Consider the following 14,618-nt stretch of genomic DNA (forward strand, 5'->3'; position numbering starts at 1 on the left):
TACTCGGACATCTTTATAAAATAAAATTCTAAGTATTTTGAACTGCATTCTCATGGCAAACAAAACATTTAAAGACTTCTCAGTAAAATATATGTCTAGGATTTAAAAGTTTCCTGTAACCAATATAAAAAATGTAGGTTTAGGATTACTAATGCTAAAAGAAAATTGTAATATTTCATACTTTTAATTCCAAAATTATCTCCTCATTTCTCTTCATAATAATGCAAATATTAAATGTTAAATAGAAATATTAAATTATATTGTAGAAAATTCCATCTTCCAGTTAGAAAAGAGCTCAAAAGTCATTTTTCTTATTTATTGCTGTTTCTACAGTTTAAAATTTCTTGAAGTTTAAAAATGACTTATGGCATATTGCACATTTTATTTTGTCTTTCTTCTATCTTATTATAATACCTTATGTCTCTGAAATGAAATATCCCAATTCCTTTGATGCTGCTGTTAATCTCTTTTCCCAAAGCTTTTGTTTGGATAGTATAGAACAACCAACTTGAATTTAATCTCAAGAAAAAAATTAAAAGCAAAAATCAGAGTAGAGCCAAAAATAACGTAAGCTGGTCCTCCTGCACTCAATCTTCCTTAAGTGTTCTGCCAGTGCACTCTCAATGTGTATATTCAATTACTATCAAGGGACTGTAAATTATGTGACACATTCTGAGTGGTCTAATGTCCACTAGGGAAATGAGAGAGATGCTGCAATGATTTCCATTTGCTCACTGACTTTGAACTAAAACTACCAATGGATCTCATTTGATTGAATTTTGTGCTTGAAAGATTTGAATTTTTATGCCTTAAATAAAAAAGATTATCTGCAAGTATATAATATATTTTCATATGGCTTTTCAGTTTAGTGTATAAGTTTCACTAAATTCTATTGCATTAATTATGACCAGTTAATGGTATTACAATCCTTCTGTTTTTCTGCAAAAAGCTTGCAGAGACTTCTGCAAGTCTGTCCCTGCATGGGGAGTACATTTGGGGCTTTTGGGAATTATATCATGGAAAGCCTTGGAGTGGAGGGAGGTAAAGAAGAAGCTGTAGTCAGGCCCTGGGGTTTTGTTCAGCCCAAGGATAATGTAAAGGCAACCATCAGCTTTGCTGATGAGATTTCTCGATTCGTCTCTTAGAGAGGCTATTAGGACCCAGCTGTTTGATTGCCTCTTCCATCCATAGACCACAGGGAACACTTCTGCAGCTACCATTTGGTATAAAACATTATTCTGGTCCTAAACTTGACAATCCATGAGTCACAGATCCAACACTTCTGGGACATACAAGCTTTGAGTTGCAAGATTTAACACAGACTTTAAATTATATTTTATGTATATGTTCAATGCTTGCCTTGTACTAAATTGAGAATTTCTGTGGAAGACATTTTAAAGTCTTTGTTTTATATGTCAATAATATTTTTTAACAAAGTAAAATTTATTATTTCCCAAAGTGATGATAAAAGAGCCAAACTGGGGCTGAAAGATTGTATATTTGATACTCGCATTTTATATTTGAGGACATTCAGAACGTCGGATGGATTTGCTCAAAGTTGCATTATGTTGTGCAATTGTTCAGCATCAGATTCACTCTGTTGAAGTAGTAACAAGTGACTCCCACTTTCCTATCCATGAACTTAACTTTCATCAGTTCCAAGAGTCGTCCAGAGTACCTCAGGAGCATTATCAGCACCCCTCCCCCGCCTTTTCAGAACACTATTAAAGTATTCCTACTTGCAAACAAGTTGTAATTTAATGAAATTATTCATCAAAAATAAGTTACAGAAATGATTAGGGTTAAGATATCAATTATCCCTCTGTCACTCCTAGTCTGCTTCTGCTACTCTGCCTTTTTTTTTTTTTTTTTTTTTTTTTTTGACAGGCAGAGTGGACAGTGAGAGAGAGAGAGACACAGAGAGAAAGGTCTTCCTTTTGCCATTGGTTCACCCTCCAATGGCCGCCGCAGCCGGCGCACCACGCTGATCCGATGGCAGGAGCCAGGTGCTTCTCCTGGTCTCCCATGGGGTGCAGGGCCCAAGCACTTGGGCCATCCTCCACTGCACTCCCTGGCCACAGCAGAGAACTGGCCTGGAAGAGGGGCAACCGGGACAGAATCCGGCGCCCCGACCGGGACTAGAACCCGGTGTGCCGGCGCCGCAAGGTGGAGGATTAGCCTAGTGAGCTGCGGCCCTGGCCTTGCTACTCTGCCTTTCAAATAAATACATTAATATATCTTTTTAACATAAAGAAAAAATAATTTTGTACTTTTTGATTGAAGGTGCAGCAACATCTAATTATACTAATTGAATCAGGAAAGTTATTAGTTTGTAAACTATACAGAATTTATATTCAACTCCAAGCATCACAAGCACTAACTATTATCAGTGGCAAAATCTTCCTTTAATCTTTATAGAGCGTATCAATCAGCAGGGCACTCTCAGAATTAGTCTATCTGATCACTGCTACATGGAGAATGGTTCTTTAGACACTCCAGTTCGGACAGTAATATGCACATGGAGAAATCACATTACTCTCTGAATGTATTCTTGCATTTCAGTTCTCCTATAGAATAGTCAAGTCCTTTATTCTTCCAATATTGTATTTTTATGATATTTATGTAGCCATCATTACATTTGAATTTATTTCCCACATGACTGTCATCCTTCTTTAATAAAAAAGTGAAACAAATCTATAATACACAAATTTTTTTGAAAATGTGAAATTAATTTAAGAAGTTGTTTATAAATCTAATTATTCAGTACATAAACATCTTTAAGCCTAAACTTTCCATTCTCAGCTTCTGTTAAAATTATAGCTACATTTATTGTAATGAATAGTTAAAAACATTATACCATTACTACAAAGCTCACTATATAAAAATACATCATGATTTTCACAATTGTTATAGAATTAGGAATGTGAAAGAAAAGAAAATTAATTACAAACTGTTGTTCTAGTTCATTATGTAGCAAATACTTCACATTTATATTTGAAATACTCATTTCAGATTGTTGTATTTTATTTAGTTTTCTTTCAAATTAATCTTATGTTCATAATTTCATTTGCAAATTAATACCAAACTTTAGGGGCCAGCACTGTGTTATAGTAGGTTAAGCCTCCATCTGAAGTGCCAGCATCCCATACAGGCACAAGTTTGAGTTCTGGATGCTCCACTTTCAATCCAACTCCCTACTAATATGCTTGGGAAAGCAGTGGAGAATGGCCCAAGTGCTTGAGCCTCTGTACCCACATGGATACCCAAGGAAGTTCCTGGCTCCTGGCTTTGTCCTGGCCCACCAAGGGTCGTTGTGACTAACTGGGGAATGAACCAGTGGATGAAATAATCCCTCTCTGTCTCTCCCTCTCTCTGTTTCTCTGCCTCTCAAATAAATAAACAGATCTTTAAAAAATTACCAAATTTGATCCCCAAATACATATTTTGATTGTAACTATATTCTTTCTAAATTTGGGTATTATTTTGAAATTTGTTGAGGATTTGTTAGAAATTAAACTGGGAAGATATTATTCAAAACTATCCTAATTGATATATTCAAATTTTCCAAACATAAAATATTTGTGCATGAACCTTTCAAACACAAACAGTTTACAGAATATTGGCAGAGAAGATCATTTAAAATGATGAAATATATTTAGCACTCTGACGTAAAAGAGATTATAATAACATGCTTTACAATATTAAACACTTCATTAAATGATTGAATTCTGGGTTCTTTCCAATGTTCCAATTGGCATTGTTTCTATTTTCTTCATTTATTTCAGCCACCTGACAGTTTTTGTCAAAATCACTAAGTTTAAGTGTTTGAGACTAAATAGTTCTCGATTTGAATGTCCTTTTTACCACCTTTAGTTTATATTGCTGATTAGGTTTTTTATTTTCAGAATCTACTTTTTTATGCGAAGATGTGCTAGCAAGAATGGCTTGGGAAACCTCAGCCTTATTTCCAAATGTCAAAAAAAAAGTGGATGACAACACACTATTTTCCTCTAGATTGATCATTCATAAACATATTATGAATACAACTTTTACAAATAAAGAAATCATAAATTCTCATCTCCTTTTTTATATTTGAGTGTGTTTACAATAGCTGAGGTGACAGAAAAACAGGGAACCATTCCCTCAACCAGCTAAATACAGACAGGGACAACACGGTAATCTCAAGGAAACTCCTGCCATCTGGCATTATAGAGATGTGTTAGCAAGTCTCCCTGGTATGCACATCCACTATTAGTGACTATGGAGAGAAGAGTAACAGACTTTTCTGATGTGTCTTTACAAAGTGTCCCCTTTCCAATATACATCACCTATATGCACACACTCAAAGCTAAAGACTCAAAAGACAATCTCTAGCTTCCTTAACATCCAAGCTCCTGCAGACGACTGTATATGCCCTAATAAGTTACACATTTATATATGTGAAACATGACTCTGTTGGTTGAGGTAACCTTTATTGAACAATGATAACTGAGAAAGTATGGATTCTTTTTAAACAATAATTGTTTTACTAAATTACTATGGCATGATCTATATAAAATTTATCTGAAATCTCTCATCTACATAAAATATAGGAATTATTTATCCATTTATTTTTCAACTTATTTCTTATTTCAAATCTTTTACCCAACCAAAGAATACCTGTCACATTTCTCCACAATCAAAAGGCTGCTATCTTCATTTCCAGTTGGCACTTTGCATACTAAACATATGATCTCCAAAGAAAATATTTAATTCATATTTCATAAATGAATAAACATAGCATAGTAAAGTCTTAAAATGGATAAATGGAAGTGGTAAGGATACAGTGTCATGGGAACTACCAGTCTAATTCCCAAAACTAGGGGTCAGTGTGTTGTAAAAATCTCGAGTTATAAGATGAAGTAGAGGGGCCAGCACTTTGGTGTAGTGGATAAAGCTGTCAGCTGCAGTGCTGGCATCTCATATGGGCACTAGATCAAGTCCAGGCTGCTCCACTTCTGATCCAGCTCTCTGCTATTGCCTGTGAAAGCAGTACAAGATGGCCCATGTCCTTGGGCCCCTGCACCCATGGAGGAAGCTCCTGGCTTTGGATTGATGCAGCTCCAGCCATTGCGGCCAATTGGGAGTCAACCAGCAGATGGAAGACCTCTCCCTCTCTCTCTGCCTCTCCTTCTCTCTCTCTGTAACTTTTTCAAATACATAAGCATATCTTTAAAAAAAAAAAAGATGAATTGGACCATAGGCTGGAAGGAGTGTAGAGTGGGAAGTATCACTATGTTCCTAAATCTGTATATATGAAATACATAGAACTTGTATACCTTAAATAAAATAAATAAGTAAATAAATAAAAATAATTAGAAAAGACAGTAAACAAGAAAAAATAACTCACAATATTAAAATAATTATTACTGGAATATTTTCCAGCTTTATAAAAAATCTATTCATTCCTGATAGATGCAAACTTCTATTAGATATATTTGGAGGGTCAGGCATGAAACTAACATAATACACTTATAAATATATTCAATAAAATAGTATTAACTACTTAAGGATATAGGCCAAGTGACAATGAAGCACTGTTCAAATAATCAAATTCAATAATTGTGCGAATAATATTATATAGACGTTTGAAATATTTTAAACTACAGTCTCTAGCAGCAAGTTATATCAAAATTTATGTATTTGTAAACAAAATTACTCTGATGTCCTTGAGATACACATGTAAACACGCATTCCCAATGGATCCCATATGCTGCTCAACACTAATTACAAACATAGTTCTATTTACACAAAACTAAATAAGAAGTCATTAGCATTAGATTAAATTGGTGGAACCAATCTTAATCTCGCTTCCTTTTTTCAACCATGTAAGAAATTGTCATTCTGGAAAAACATTAGATTCATTCATAATATGGAATTCTTTCTAAAAAGCACTACCATTTCCCATCTCAAAACTAAAAGTGTTATCAAAAATTAGTCAATTATTTTTAATATATTTTTTAAAATTTATATAAGGTAGACAAATTTCATGCATTTCCTATATACAGGTTTAGGAGCATAGTGATACAACCCAACCTACCCTCCCTGCCACCTTCCCTCCTCCTTCCTTTCTTATTCATTCTTTGTAATTTTGTAAAGCACACATTAGTAAATTGTAACATAAGTGGTACTTTTTAAAAAGGAGGGAAGACCTGTGGCTTACATTGGAAATTCAAAAGAAATAAAATTTTCAGCTTTCATTTAATATGAATGAAATTTAGATTGAATACTGCTCTGGGATTTTCAAACATAACTTTCAAGGGAATGGTTACATTATATAGGTGACTTAATAAGAACTGACATTTATTACAATTATAGTTGATGCTGTTACTTAATTTTTTTTTACTTATCATTTTATTTATTTGAGAGACACCATGACACAGAGAAGAGATCTCCCATTCACTGGTTAACTCTCCAAATGTCCACAGGACTGTGCCAGGTCAAAGCCAAGAGCTCAGAACTCAATCCGTGTCTTCCAAATGGTCAGAGGTATTTAAGTACATCAGCCATCACCTGCTGCCTCCCAGAGCGCACCTCAGCAAGAAGCTGGGATCCAGAGTAGAGCTGGTATTTGAAGCCAGGCACTCCAGTATAGGAAACTGGTGTCCCTATTGATATCTTTTTTTTTTTTTTTTTAAACAGGCAGAGTTAGACATTGAGAGAGAGAGACAGAGAGAAAGGTCTTCCTTCTGTTGGTTCACCCTCCAAAATGGCCACTACGGCCGGCATGCTGCAAGGATCCGAAGCCAGGAACCAGGTGCTTCTTCCTGGTCTTCCATGCGGGTGCAGGACTCAAGCACCTGGGCCATCCTCCACTGCCTTCCCGGGCCACAGCAAAGAGCTGGACTGGAAGAGGAGCAACCAGGACAGAACCAGTGCCCCAATCAGGAATAGAACTTGGAGTGCCAGTGCCGCAGGCAGAGGATTAGCCTAGTAAGCCACAGCACTGGCCGATCTGCAAGTACTTTAATAGACCTTTCGTAGTTGGTTACTTTACTATTTAATTCTGTCTTCTGAATATTTAATTTTATTTATGTGTATAAGATTCCAGGATAATATAAATTAATAAAAGTTAAGCTACCATGATTTTATCATCCAAAATACATATTGTTTGACTGCTAATTTAAAAATATTGACAATTTATTACTTCGTAGACAAGTGCTGACATGTTTGTTCTTATATAAGCAGATAACATATACAATTGTTTTTCTTTAATATATTGTACTACATATATTACCATCCGTCTTACCATAAGATACATTCACATAAATGTATATTGAATTAGAAACACATGCACAAATGCACGTGTATATATATATTTATATAGCCATGAAATACAAACCTGCCTATATATTTGATACACAGAGAAGCACTGATTGCTTGTTTAATTATGCATTTCTCTATCTCCAATGGGACAAAAAAGTAGGAGTCTCAGTTTTTTAGTTTTAAAGTGTAAAAATGGGTCCACTATACCTTGCCTCCATCACGTGATTTTTATAAATATTTAATGAAGAATTATATTTGGAAGCATTTTAGAAATAAAAGTAAAATTGCCCCTCTTCCAGGCCAGCTCTCTGCTGTGGCCAGGGAGTGCAGTGGAGGATGGCCCAGGTGCTTGGGCCCTGCACCCCATGGGAGACCAGGAAAAGCACCTGGCTCCTGGCTCCTGCCATCAGATCAGCGTGGTGCGCCAGCTGCAGCACGCCGGCCGCGGCGGCCATTGGAGGGTGAACCAACGGCAAAGGAAGACCTTTCTCTCTGTCTCTCTCTCTCACTGTCCACTCTGCCTGTCAAAAAAAAAAAATCATGAAATATTCTCAAACTTGGGAAAAATGTGAATTAAATTTACAAGTCAAAACTCCATGAAGCTAAAAATTCTAATATATATTGTGTTTTTTGCTTTGATTCCAATAGAGAAATACCATTCACCATTGATACTGTTAGTACAGAGAGGGCTGTAACAGAGATGCAGGCAGTGGTGGAGGTGAAGGTTAGGCATGTGGGGTTAGTCCATCCTTCACTGCCTTCCCAGGAGCACCAGCAGGGAGCTGGATTGCAAGTGGAGCAGCCGAAACTTGAACCAGCACCCATATCGGATGCCTCACCAACAAAGATACTTGTGACTGAAACTGAAAGGATGGAAAAAGTATTCCATGCTAATGAAATGCAATAAAGAGCAGGTATAGCCATCCTAATATTAGACAAAATTGATTTTAACATAAAAACTGTTAAAAGAATCGAAGAAGGGGGCTGGCGCTGTGGTGTAGCTGGTAAAGTTGCTGCCTGCAGTGCTGGCATCCCATATGATTGCAGGTTCTAGTCCTGGCTACTCCACTTTTGATCCAGCTCTCTGCTATTGCCTGGGAAAGTAATAAAATGGCCCAAGTCCTTGGGCCCCTGCAGCCACATGGGAAACCAGGAAGAAGCACCTGGCTCCCGGCTTCAGATCAGCACAGCTACAGCCATTACTGCCAATTGGGGAGTGAACCTGCAGATAGAAGACCTCTCTCTCTCTCTCTCTCTGCCTCTCCTTTTCTCTCTGTGTAACTCTGACTTTCAAATAAATAAATAAATCTTAAAAAAGAAAGAGTCAAAGAAGGGCACTATCTAATGATTAAGGGATCGATTCAACAAGAAGATATGACTAAAATAAATGTATTCATCCAATGCCAGACTGCCTGGTTACTTAAAAAAAAAATCTTAATGAATCTAAAGGGAGATACTGACTTCAATACAATAGTAATGGGGGACTTCAACACCCCACTTCCATCAGTGGACAAGTCAGTTAGACTGAACATTAACAAGGAAACAACAGAGCTAATTGACATTATGGACCAAATGGACCTAAATTGTATCTACAGAACCTCTCATCCCACAGTTGCAGAATACACATTCTTTTCATCAGTTAATTGAAATTTCTCCAGGATAGACCATATGCTAGGGCTTACAGCAAGCCTCACCAAAATTAAAAACATCAAAATCATACCATGCATCTTGTCTGACCACATGGAATGAAGCTGGAAATTAACAATTGAAGAATCTTGAGAATATATGCAAAGACATGGAGACTGGATAACATGCTCCTGAGTGAGCAGTGGGCCATAGAGGAAATCAAAACAAAAATTTAAAAAAAAACTTATGGAAGTGAATGAAGATAACAATCCATCATAACAAAATGTATGCTAGACAGCAAAAGCAGTGTTAAGAGGGAATTTTATAGTACTTGATGCTTATATCAAGGAATCCAAAGGGCATCGCAAATAAATGAGTTATCAATGCATCTTAAGGGCCTACAAAAACAACAAAATTCCCAAATATTAAGGAACAATGAAATAATTAAAATTAGAGAATAAACAAAATTGAAACAAAATTTACAAAATATCAGTGAAATAGAGCTGACCTTTTAAAACAAAATAAACAAAATTTATACACCATTGGCACAACTAACCAAATTAATTTGGGAGAAGACCCAAATTAATACAATCACAGATGTCAAAGGAAATGCAACAACAAACCACAGAAATAAAAGGAATCATCAGGATTTACTACAAAGACCTATATGCCAACAAATTTGAAAATCTAGAAGAAATGCATAGATTCCTGGACATATAAAATCTACCAAGTGGGATTTGTCTCTGGCATGCAATGATGGCTCAGCTTTCACAGTTCAATAAATGTGATATATCATATTAACAAATTGAAAAATAGAAATCATATGATTAACTCAATAGATTCAGGTAAAGCATTTGAGAAAATACAACAGCCTTTCAGGATGAAAATCATAAGCTAATTGCATTTAGAAGGAACATTCCTCTACACAATCAAGGCAATTTACCACCAATCCACAACAAGCATCACCTTAAATGGAGAAAAGTTGGAAGATTTCAGCAAGATCTAGAACCAGACAAAGAGGACCACTTTCACCACTGTTATTCAATAGAGTCCTGGAAGTTTTAGCCAGAACCATTAGGCAAGAAAAAGAAATCTAAGAGATACAAAATGAGGAGGAGGATGTCACAGTATCCCTACTCGCTGATGACATGATTCTATAAATAGAGGATCCAAAAGACTTCAGTGAGAGACTACTGGAACTCATTAAAAAGTTTTGGTAAAGTGGAAGGGTATACAATTAACACACAAAAGTCAAGCTTTTGTATACACAGAAAAACCCTGGCTGAGAAAGAACTTCTAAGATCAATTCCATTCACAATAGCTACACACACACACACACACACACACACACAAGAATAAACACCTTGGAATAGATTTAATCAGTGAGATGAAAGATCTTTACAATTAATTTACAAAATATTAAAGAAAGAAATAGGAGAAGAAACAAAAATAGAAAAATCTTTCATATTCATGGATTGGAAGATTTAATATCATCAAAATGTCCAAACTACCAAAAGCAAAATACAGATTCAATGTGATCCTATTTAAACACCAATGTCATTCATCTCAGACCTAGAGAAAATGATACACAAATTTTTATAGAAACACAAGACCCTGAATAGCTAAAGCAATCTTATACAACAGAGCCAGAGGCATCACAATACCAGATTTCAACACATACTGCATGGCAGCTAAAAACAAAACAGCCTGGTACTGGCACAAAAATAGAAATATAGACAAATGAAACAGAATAGAAACTCCAAAAAGCAATCCATGCATTTACAATCAACTAGTCTTTGACAAAAGGAGGTAACATCAATCCCTGGAGCAAGGAGCGCCTCTACAACAAATGGTGCTAGGAAAATTGGATCTCTACAGGCAGAAGTATGAAAGGAGACCCCTACATTATACTTTGTACAAAAATCAACTCAAAATGGATCAAGGATCTGCATTTTTGACCTGATATCATCAAATTAATAGAGAAGAATATTGGGGAAACTATGTAAGACATTGGTAAAGGCAAACACTTCCTGACAAAGACCCCAGATGCACAAGAAATCACAGCAAAATTAAACAAATGGAATAGCAACAAGCTGAGAAGTTTCTGCACAGCAAAAGAAACCTTCATCAAAGTGAAGAGGCAACTGACAGAATGGGACAAAATATTTGCAAACTATGCAACTGATAAAGGATTGATATCCAGAATCTATAAAGAGCTCAAGAAACTCAACAACGGCAAAACAAACAATCCTGTTGAGAAACAGGCAAAGGACTTGAACAGGCATTTTTCAAAACAGGAAGATGGAAGGGCCAACAGACAAATGAAAACATGCTCAGGATCACTAGCCATCAGGGAAATGAAAATCAAAACCACAATGAAGTTTCACCTAACCTGGGTTAGAATAGCTATCATACAGAAATCAATAAACAAAAAATGCTGGTGGAGTTGTGGGCCAAAAGGCACCCTAATACACTGTTGTTGGTAATGTAAACTGGTGCACCATTTGTGGAAGACAGTATGGAGATAACTCAGAAAAATGAAAATAGATCCACCATATGACCCGACAATCCTAATCTTAGGAATTTGCCCAAACAAATTGAAATCAGCATATGAAAGAGTTATCTGTAGCCCCATGTTCACTATAGCTTAATTCACAATAGCTAAGATATGGAATCAATCCAGAGTCCATCAACTGATAACTGGAGACTGATAATGTGATACACACACACACACACAAAATGGAAAACTTCTCAGCCATAGAGAAGAATGAAATCCTTTGTCTTTTGCAATAAAATGTATGCAACTGGAAATTATTATACTTAGTGAAATAAGCCAGTCCCAAAAGATAAATACCATATGTTTTCCCAGATCTGTAGTAACTAAGAGAGTACCAAAATGTAATATATGGAGTCAAATTGGAATTTTGAGCTTCAATGATTGTTCAGAATCTGGGATAGTTTTTTTTCTTCTTACTGTTTGCTGAATTCTTAGTGTAGGGTTAATCTTATGAGTATAAAGTAAGCTGAAAGTAGATCATTGTAAAAACTTAGAAAGGGATTAGAAGAGAAAAGAGGAGGAAGAGTGGGAGCGTGGGTGGGAGGGAAAATACATTGGGAAGTATCACTATATTCCTAAATCTGTATGCATGAAATATCTGAAATTTGTACACATTAAATACAACTTATAAATATTCAAATAGATGAAATTTTTTTGAAAACAAACAAAAAATAACCCTTCACGTCACAACACCAGCCTACAGAATCACCTTCACACATACATTTCTACTTCTGTTGGAAAGGACTGCATGGACAGTGGGATATTACAGATAGTAGTACACTGCACATTGAACAAGTAAAAGAGCAAAACTAGAGAAATATAGGTCAAAAATCCTATCGTCTTGTTGTTTACCTCAAAATGAAGAGAGGAGCTACAGGGAACAATCACCTTGATTAACTGAAACAATATAGTTCTGGGAAGCATTGTGATGCAGCAGCAAAGCCACTGCTTGGAATGCCTTCATCTCTAATTAGAATTTAGAGATCTGTGCCTTCCTCTGCTTCCAGTCCAACATTCTGCTAATTTGTACACTGGGAGGAGTAGATGACAGTTAAAGTACATGGATCCCTGCCACCCATTTAATATTTTTTAACTTTTATTTAAAAAATATAAATTTCCAAAGTACAGCTTTTGGATTACAGTGGCTCCCCCCCATAACTTCCCTCCCACCTGCAACACTCCCATCTCCCACTCCCTCTCCCATTCCATTCACATCAAGATTCATTTTCAATTCTCTTTATATACAGGAGATCAATTTAGTATATATTAAGCAAAGATTTCAACAGTTTGCACTCACACAGAAACACAAAGTGTAAAGTACTATTTGAGTACTAGTTATAGCATTAATTCACATTATACAACACATTAAGGACAGAGATCCTACATAGGGAGTAAGTGCACAGTGATTCCTGTTGATTTAGCAAATTGACACTCTTATTTATGGCGTCAGTAATCACCCTAGGCTCTTGTCATGAGTTGCCAAGGCTATGGAAGCATTTTGAGTTCGCCAACTCCAATCTTATTTAGACAAGGTCATAGTCAAAGTGGAAGTTCTCTCCTCCCTTCAGAGAAAGGTACCTCCTTCTTTGATGGCCTGCTCTTTCCACTGGGATCTCACTCACAGAGATCTTAATTTAGGGTTTTTTTGTTTTGTCTTTTTTTTTTCCAGAGTGTCTTGGCTTTCCATGCCTAAAATACTCTCATGGGCTATTCAGCCAGATCCGAATGCCATAAGGGCTGATTCTGAGGCCAGAGTGCTGTTTAGGGCATCCGCCATTCTATGAGTCTGCTGTGTATCCCTCTTCCCATGTTGGATCGTTCTCTCCCTTTTTTATTCTATCAGTTAGTATAAGCAGACACTAGTCTTGTTTATGTGATCCTTTTGGCTCTTAATCCTATCATTATGATCAATTGTGAACTGAAACTGATCACTCTGACTAGTGAGATGGCATTGGTACATGCCACCTTGATGGGATTGAAATGGAATCCCCTGGCATGTTTCTAATTCTACCATTTGGGGCAAGTCCGATTGAGCATGTCCCAAATTGTACATCTCCTCCCTCTCTTATTCCCACTCTTATATTTAACAGGGATCACTTTTCAGTTAAATTTAAACACCTAAGAATAATTGTGTGTTAATTAAGGAGTTCAACCAATAGTATTAAGTAGAACAAAAAAATACTAAAAGGGATAAAGTATTAAGTTCCCAACCATTTAATTGAAAGCATTTACAAGGGTGCAAAAACTGAATGGAGTTCTTGGCCCCTGACTTAGCCCTGGTGCAATGCTGGTGGTTGTGGGCTTTTGGGCAGGAAAAGTCCATGTTGAAATATATTTTGGGTTATTAGCCTATAGAGTATATTAAAAGCTGTTAATTGTTTATCATCATTAAATTCAAGAAAAATAGATTGATTAAAAAATTGACTATGTGTCATATGCAAATAGACAATTGCATAAAACAGATTTTCAAAAGTGTCATAAGGAGGTAGGGCCTTTGGAATTAATTTGATTGTGAGGGTGGAACCCTTATGAATGGGATTAGTACCCCTATAAAAAGGCATGTGAAAGCTTGTTTGTTTGGCTTTTTTCTCTCTGCTCTATGCCAACAGGGCCCTCACCAGCACCTAACCATGCTAGTATGCTGAAATTGAACTTACTAGATTCCAGAAGTTTAAGGAATGCATTTATGTTATTTGAGGCATCCAGTCAATGGCAATTTCTTACTGTAGCCCAAATAGGATTAAGACAGTATATAAATATTTACTTTTAAAGGACTAAAATGAATGAAATCTAGAATGGGTTTCATTTTGGTGACAGAATTATGGCAAGCTTTGATTTTTCTATATTTTCATTAATCTAGTAAATATGTATTATTTTGTAACAATACATAGAAAATAATAAATCCTTATAATTGGGTTATCCTTGTCAGATAAATAGAAAAAATATTATCTATTGAAATGTATTCTGAAAAAAGGAAGCTTCCACTAATAACATTAACCAAAACAATTTTATTTCCTGGTTTTCCTTTCTTGTTCCTGACAACCTTTCATAAGTTTTGGAATAGACTTGACTGGTTACTAAGAGACTTTATTCTATGTCATATGAAATTTGTTGCATTAGATCAGAAACA

At 35.9% G+C, this 14,618-nt stretch overlaps 1 long non-coding RNA gene across 18 annotated transcripts in view; it reads right to left on the reverse strand.

Annotated features, from left to right (window-relative positions):
* LOC103350594 (uncharacterized) overlaps positions 1-14,618 on the reverse strand; it is a 663,701-nt gene that overhangs the window by 318,945 nt on the left and 330,138 nt on the right. The window contains exon 1 of one of the 18 annotated variants that reach the window (XR_011387775.1): positions 12,341-12,377. The exons of 16 other annotated variants lie outside the window; for them this stretch is intronic. This is a non-coding gene — a long non-coding RNA (uncharacterized lncRNA). Of the gene's footprint in view, positions 1-12,340; positions 12,378-14,618 lie in introns of those variants that run through there. One more of the 18 variants, XR_011387774.1, reaches the window with a different exon arrangement.

The sequence above is a fragment of the Oryctolagus cuniculus genome, chromosome 4 (genome assembly GCF_964237555.1).
Source record: "Oryctolagus cuniculus chromosome 4, mOryCun1.1, whole genome shotgun sequence".
NCBI classification, from domain to species: Eukaryota; Metazoa; Chordata; class Mammalia; order Lagomorpha; family Leporidae; genus Oryctolagus; species Oryctolagus cuniculus.